A 6,519-nucleotide genomic window follows, 5' to 3' on the forward strand; every position below is an offset into this window, starting at 1 on the left:
AATAATTAAAATATTTCATAACTCGATTGGTTTTTGATTTAAAAAAAGACTGTATTTAATTTTTTCAACAAGACTTCATTCATTCAAATAACAAAGAATTATATTTTAAGTCAGTGAAAGCATTTTTTGAATTGATAGCAAATACAAATCTTAAATGCTTGATAGACTGATTGTATGGCCACGGTTAGAGTGGATATCACATATAAAAAAACAATCTTTCTTGAAATATTGAAAAATTATTTGCATTACAAAATCATTTGAAAAATTTTGTCTATAATATTTAAGTATTCTTTGCTCAGTTCAGTAGTTGTTTAAACTGTCTTTTTAGCTTGTTGATTGTTTAAAAGAATCAAATGTAATGGCAATTTAAAATGTACAGTGTAAAAAGAAAAATAATGTTATTGAATTTAAGTATGGATTGTAAGTAAAAATGGTATGGTCTCTAAACAATCAGTTAATAGACCATAAACTGTGTATACACCTGTTGACAGAATGGCTCAATTTTTATCACAAGCAGAAAAACTTTTTGTAATAAAATTTATTTTGTAAAAAATTAAGCTAAATATTATAGAAAAATTACATTTTATTTTCATTTTAAAGAAATAGAATCCAATTGTTATATCTTTTAAAGTTAAAAAATATATATATTATGAATTATGGAAACAATTTTTAGTTCAGAAAAATCAAGTGATAATTCAGTATAATTTCAATATATGTTATTTTAATCCTTGATAATTTATTTAAAAAATTTTTCAATAACTGAATTTTCAAACTAAAAGATGCAATTGAAGAAAATTTCTACTATTAAAAAAAATTTTTTTAATATGATTCAACAAGATTAAAATTTTCTTTGAATATATCAATACATTTTTATCAAGGGGCTAAAAATATTTATTTCATAAAGTTAACAGTAAATTAACCCATATATGAGAGAATAAATCTAATAATTTGCCAACTTTTAATGAAAAATTGTCAGATTTACTCGTTTCCCTTATGTAGAGGCATAGCTTGAAGTTTTGGACATGGCATGCCAAATTATTGTTGCTGAAATATGATATTTCTCGATTATTTGAAGTCGAGGTGCCCACAACAGATGCACCTTTCATCCCCCCCACTTATATAGTTATTTATGCCATTGAATCCAAGTATGTTTGATGCTTGCAAAACTTTGCTTTAAATAAATGACGGTTTTGATGCAAGTAGTATGGTGAATCCTTCTCCATATTGTTGAAACATTGTGCCTTTTGAATGTAAAAATGTTTATCCTAGTTCAGTTTTAGACAAAACTGCTCATTTAAATAAAACTAGCATAAGTAGATAGAAATCAAGATTTTTTTCAATTAACCTTTGTATATTAAGTTAATAATTTAATTACTAATGACATTAGCTTTTTTTTTTTTAGACTTTGAATTTTCAAAACATTTTAATTGACATTACTTATAATTTTTGATAACTGTAAAACTAAATTATTAAAAAATTATTATTGGCGAACTACTCTAATTATAGTAATATGTGCAAATATAAATACACACTATCAAACTTGTGAATACGTTTATTATAGCTAAAATATGCAGCAGTGAGGCTGGAAGTTCAATGTACAAAGTTGCATTTATTCATGCTATTTTGCAATTTCATCAAAACAATGTTATCTAGATGTGTGCTTTCTATTGAAGTTTTGAGATTCTGCCCTTGCAAAATTCGTTCATTTTAAATAATATGAACAATTTTCAGTGTTTAAATAATTGTACTGAAATTAGAAAACTCTAAAAATCTTTTAATATAGTGATATAACATTAATTAGGGATAATCGATTAAATGCCTTTGGACATTTTTTAATATTAGGTGCTAAAGAAATCAAGTTTTAACTAAATAATATAAATGTGCATAGTGCAAAATGTGTTCAGTGTAAATTTCTCTAAATTGTAAAAGATTAGTAATAATTTCTAATCATCATGAAATTAAAATAACAATTTCTCATTTAATTTTTGTCATTCATTTAACCAAACAATGTATTATTTTAATTCACATGATGGAATTAGTTTAATTTTGGAAACTGCATTTGTGTAGATAAAAAAAAAGGTATTATAACTAACCAAAAATCATACTTTTTTAATACTATAGGTATTTGTACAGTGACAGTTTTTATTAATGAATTAAAAAAAAGGGAAAAAAATAGTAATGATGAAATGACAATAATCAGAGAATTTGCAAATTTTACTTTTCTCACAGATTTGAATATTGGAAACTCATTTAAAAATAAATAATAAGGCTAAATACTAACAAACTGTCACCATAAACTACATCTGTCATGGTGATAATAAGCCTTATTATAATCAAGTTATCCAAGCATTAAAATATATTCATATAATTTACATTTTGAAAATATTTTATTAATTTACTGGATATTAAAAATTTGAATAAGATTTTTAATGGATAGCAAGTAAACTCCCTTTTGCATCATAATTAATAATGATAATAGAAATTCTGAAATATCTTTTTCCGTATTCTCAGAGTGTACATTAAGCAATTTGATTTTAAAATTGGCCTTTTTAATTTTGACAATTCATTCCAGTGATCTGAATTATCTACCGTAAAAAAAAATGATACTATGTACAGTTAAAAAACATATTATTTACCAAATACACTTAACAAAAGAGTACGGTGAATAACTGTGTATTCACTATTACAACGAACTCTCGAACTTAGTCACAAGTATGTTTTCATATCAGCTTAGAGCTCAGTGTCAGAAGATACTTTTAAACTTATATCAAATTGCATCATTGGGCATAAAATGCTTAACTGTAAAATAGCAAAAAGCAATTCTCTACATAATATTAGCGTATTTACATTACATTTAGAATTTTTTCATATTCCAAAGAGTAAAATGTTGCATTTCTCGAAATGCTGTGATAAACTGTAATTTTTTCCCCTTAACATATATGTCAAAATGAGACTGTTTAATAAGGAATTTCTCAGTGGTTGCAAATTTGCTACTATGTAAGTATTTCTCACACTTCTAGTCATTATTTACTCCATCAAAATTAATTGTGTGTATTTCTTCCTGATGGAATTGTCTGCATTTATATATTTCATGAAACGATAGCTTTAGCAAGATACTGTGCATATGATGTGACAATGTATGCTTGTATATAAATAAACAATTAATGTATGCAATTATAAATATATTGACTTATATCAATAGAAAAGAATAAGAGTTTTATTTATAAATCTTATTTTTTAATTAGAAAGAATATTACTTTGTTGTCTAAATATATTTGAACCTTTAAAAATGCATGTATAAAAAAAGACTAAAATGTAAAGCAGTGGAATAAAAAAAAAATACATTATGCAATTTTGTTATTAAGCTTAAATAGCAATAAAAAATTTAAAAATGATTCACTTCTTCATATCAGTATATATGAGCTTTATATGCAATATTGATATTTACAAGTTTAATAGAAGGAAACAGTTTACATAGTGAAAGGTCAGTTTGATAGAAAGCATGTTATTTTTAATATAGAAAACACCAAAGTGTGTAATTAAATATTTTGAAAAAGTTTTTTTGTATAAACAGTTAATATTATTGCTTTTTTTAAAAACATATATTCAGAAAAAGTTCGAATACAGTTTTAATTTGTTCTTTTTTAAAATTCGAAACATGTTTTGACCTAAAATGCACTGAGCATTGGCATATAATTTGATTAATAGCAAATTTGATCAGTATTACACTGTAAGCAATTCTTAAACTGGAATCTGTAATAAAGTTCAAAAAATATTTATGAATTTCATTTAAAAATTTTAAAATATACTGCATAAAACCATAAATTAATAATGCATCTGACTAATTTATTTATAAGTGTTTTTTTAACTGTCAATCAAATCAAAGCTATTTAATTTTTGCATATAAGTGATAAAAATGAATTAATGTGTAAAAAAATTCAACAGTTGAAACCTTTTGTAGATTTTTTCTCTTCTTTCCCAAATTAAAATTATTCAAAATGCATTCTTTTTCTTTGCTAAAAAAAAAAAAAAAACTTTATTTGTGTGTTTTACAGTGTAATACTGTCATCTACAATGAAAATGCTATAAAAATTTGCACATCCTAAAATTGTTTTCACCTTTGTGCTAAATACAAGATGGTGCTAATTTTGATTTTCAAGTAATTTTGAAAAATGCCTTGATTAGAATGAATTTGATTGAAATACTAACAAATATGTAAAAATAACTTGTCATTTGCATTTCGTCTTTTAAACATTATAAATATGCAATGGAAATCTGGTATTGTTGAAGTATAAATAAGAAAGTCAAAGTTCAAAATCTATTAAGCAACCTGTTATTTGTTTTCATTCCTTTTGCAATTTTTAATGAAAACTGCTACACAATAGCAAAATTCTTTAAAACAACACAAATCCTGATTATTTATAATTGTCAAATGTTTTCATTACATGCTAATTAACTTAGTTTGTTTTATGTTTACATATTAGAAAAACTCCAATTATTAAGTTTCATAAAAAAAAATGTACTATTACTAAAATCAGTTTAGAAATATAAATAGTTCTAAACATGGTAAATTTCAAAAATTCGATTTTAATATATATTTAGAGAAATATGCATTTGAAGAATTCACTGGAAATTGTAAAAAATAAATATTACTCAAACTTAAATATATTTCTCATCTATGCCAAAATTTTATGCCATATTTCCATTTTTTAAAATAAAATTGTAGAAATATATTATTCATTATTAAATTAAAATCAAAAACAATTCAATATAAAACATTTTTCAATGAGCCTTTTGTATCCATTTGATGTATAAATTCAATGTTACTATAATTTGTTTAATCATTTCACGATATTTTATATAAGAAATAATTTTATTTACTTCTGTGTTAGATGTAGAGTATCGCCTCAGTCCAATTTGTACATAAATGTAACTATTATTATGAGTGTTTTCATACAATCATCTGTTTCATTGCTTTGATTGAAAGGAAATATATATAATAGTAAAGTGTGTTGGTCAAATTATAATCTAATAATTTATTTTTACAGTGTGTTTTGCTAATGCATGAATAATGCCATTCATCTATGCAATATTAAACAAAGAAATATCTTCCCTTGAATCTTGCTTTGCGTTAAGATCTATTGTCAAAGTTAGCCTGTGGTGTCTTATTGATGAATGTAATAATGTGTTTTGGAATGATTATTTGGTACTTTTGATGAATATGTTTATGTATATATGTAATATTTTGAAGTTATCTCTCTCGCAGAGACGTTGATTGTACAGTTTTCTTTACTGTTAATGGTTCCTACCATGTACATAAATGTCTTATACCAGCATGCAGCAACAGCTGCATGTTGCGAACATCTGTCAGTGCATGCATTTCAGTGGCCATAAATGTCAAACATCCACTTATTATGACTTAAATTATTTCTTTTACAATTACACAAATAATTATATAAAATTTCATGTTCAGAAGCTTATTTATTTATAGTGTTATTAAAAAGATCCCAGTAAAAATCAGTAATTGTCATATTCTGTTCCTAGACTTACTAAAACCTTTCTAATTGAAGCATTTCATACATTTGCATCAAATGTGTCATGTTAATCTAATTTTGTAGTCCATAATGCACACTGCATGAAGAACAAACATCACAAAATGTAGTTACATTGGTCTCATGACTATTATAGCAAGTGAATTAATTGATCTGGTTTTTCTTCAACCATTAAATATTCCCACCACCACCATCATTTCCCCCCCCCCCTTCACATGAGAAGTACAAATTGCTTTCTCCAATTTTCAAATGCTGAATATATTTCTTAGAGTACAATCTGCAGGTAATTAATATAAATTTTTTTGTTATTTTAAGTTTTGTTATGATATTATTTGTATATAGTTTCATAAAAATAAGCATTTTTTTTTTAATTTTAACCTAGCTAACATCAATATTCAAGTAAAGAAAAATTTCATTTTATTTATTAAGATTTCATTTCTTAAACACGCAAATATAAATTTTTATTGTAAGGATAAAATGTCGTAAAATACAAAATCTTACTATCAGTGTCATCAAAATCATCTATCATACACTATAATTTAGGATATATTCTTACAGCATTCAGAAACTATTTAATAGAGAAACAGCAATGTTATTTTCGCATTTTATATTGGCAGACCCTGTTATGAAATAAATTACAAAATTAGAAACTACTGCTAGAAACAAATTATAGAATCTTAAATTATTGTATAGTAAGGAAAATAATTCTGAATGAATTATTCTTTTATATTTATTTTGAATAACCTCTAAAATTATTTAAAATCATTTTAGGGGGAGAAAAAAACCTAATCCAATCCTAACATGATTAACATCTTCGAACCTAAAAAGGATTAATAAAATTAGGAACCAATTAAAATTTTGTATATTTTGTGATCACTATTGAAAACTGGACTGAAGTGCTTATAATTTAATTTTCAAAAACAGATATTAAAAATTGTTTGATTGGAATTAAGAACATTTTTAAAAA

This window comes from Argiope bruennichi, chromosome 11, assembly GCF_947563725.1.
Source record: "Argiope bruennichi chromosome 11, qqArgBrue1.1, whole genome shotgun sequence".
Classification (NCBI taxonomy): domain Eukaryota; kingdom Metazoa; phylum Arthropoda; class Arachnida; order Araneae; family Araneidae; genus Argiope; species Argiope bruennichi.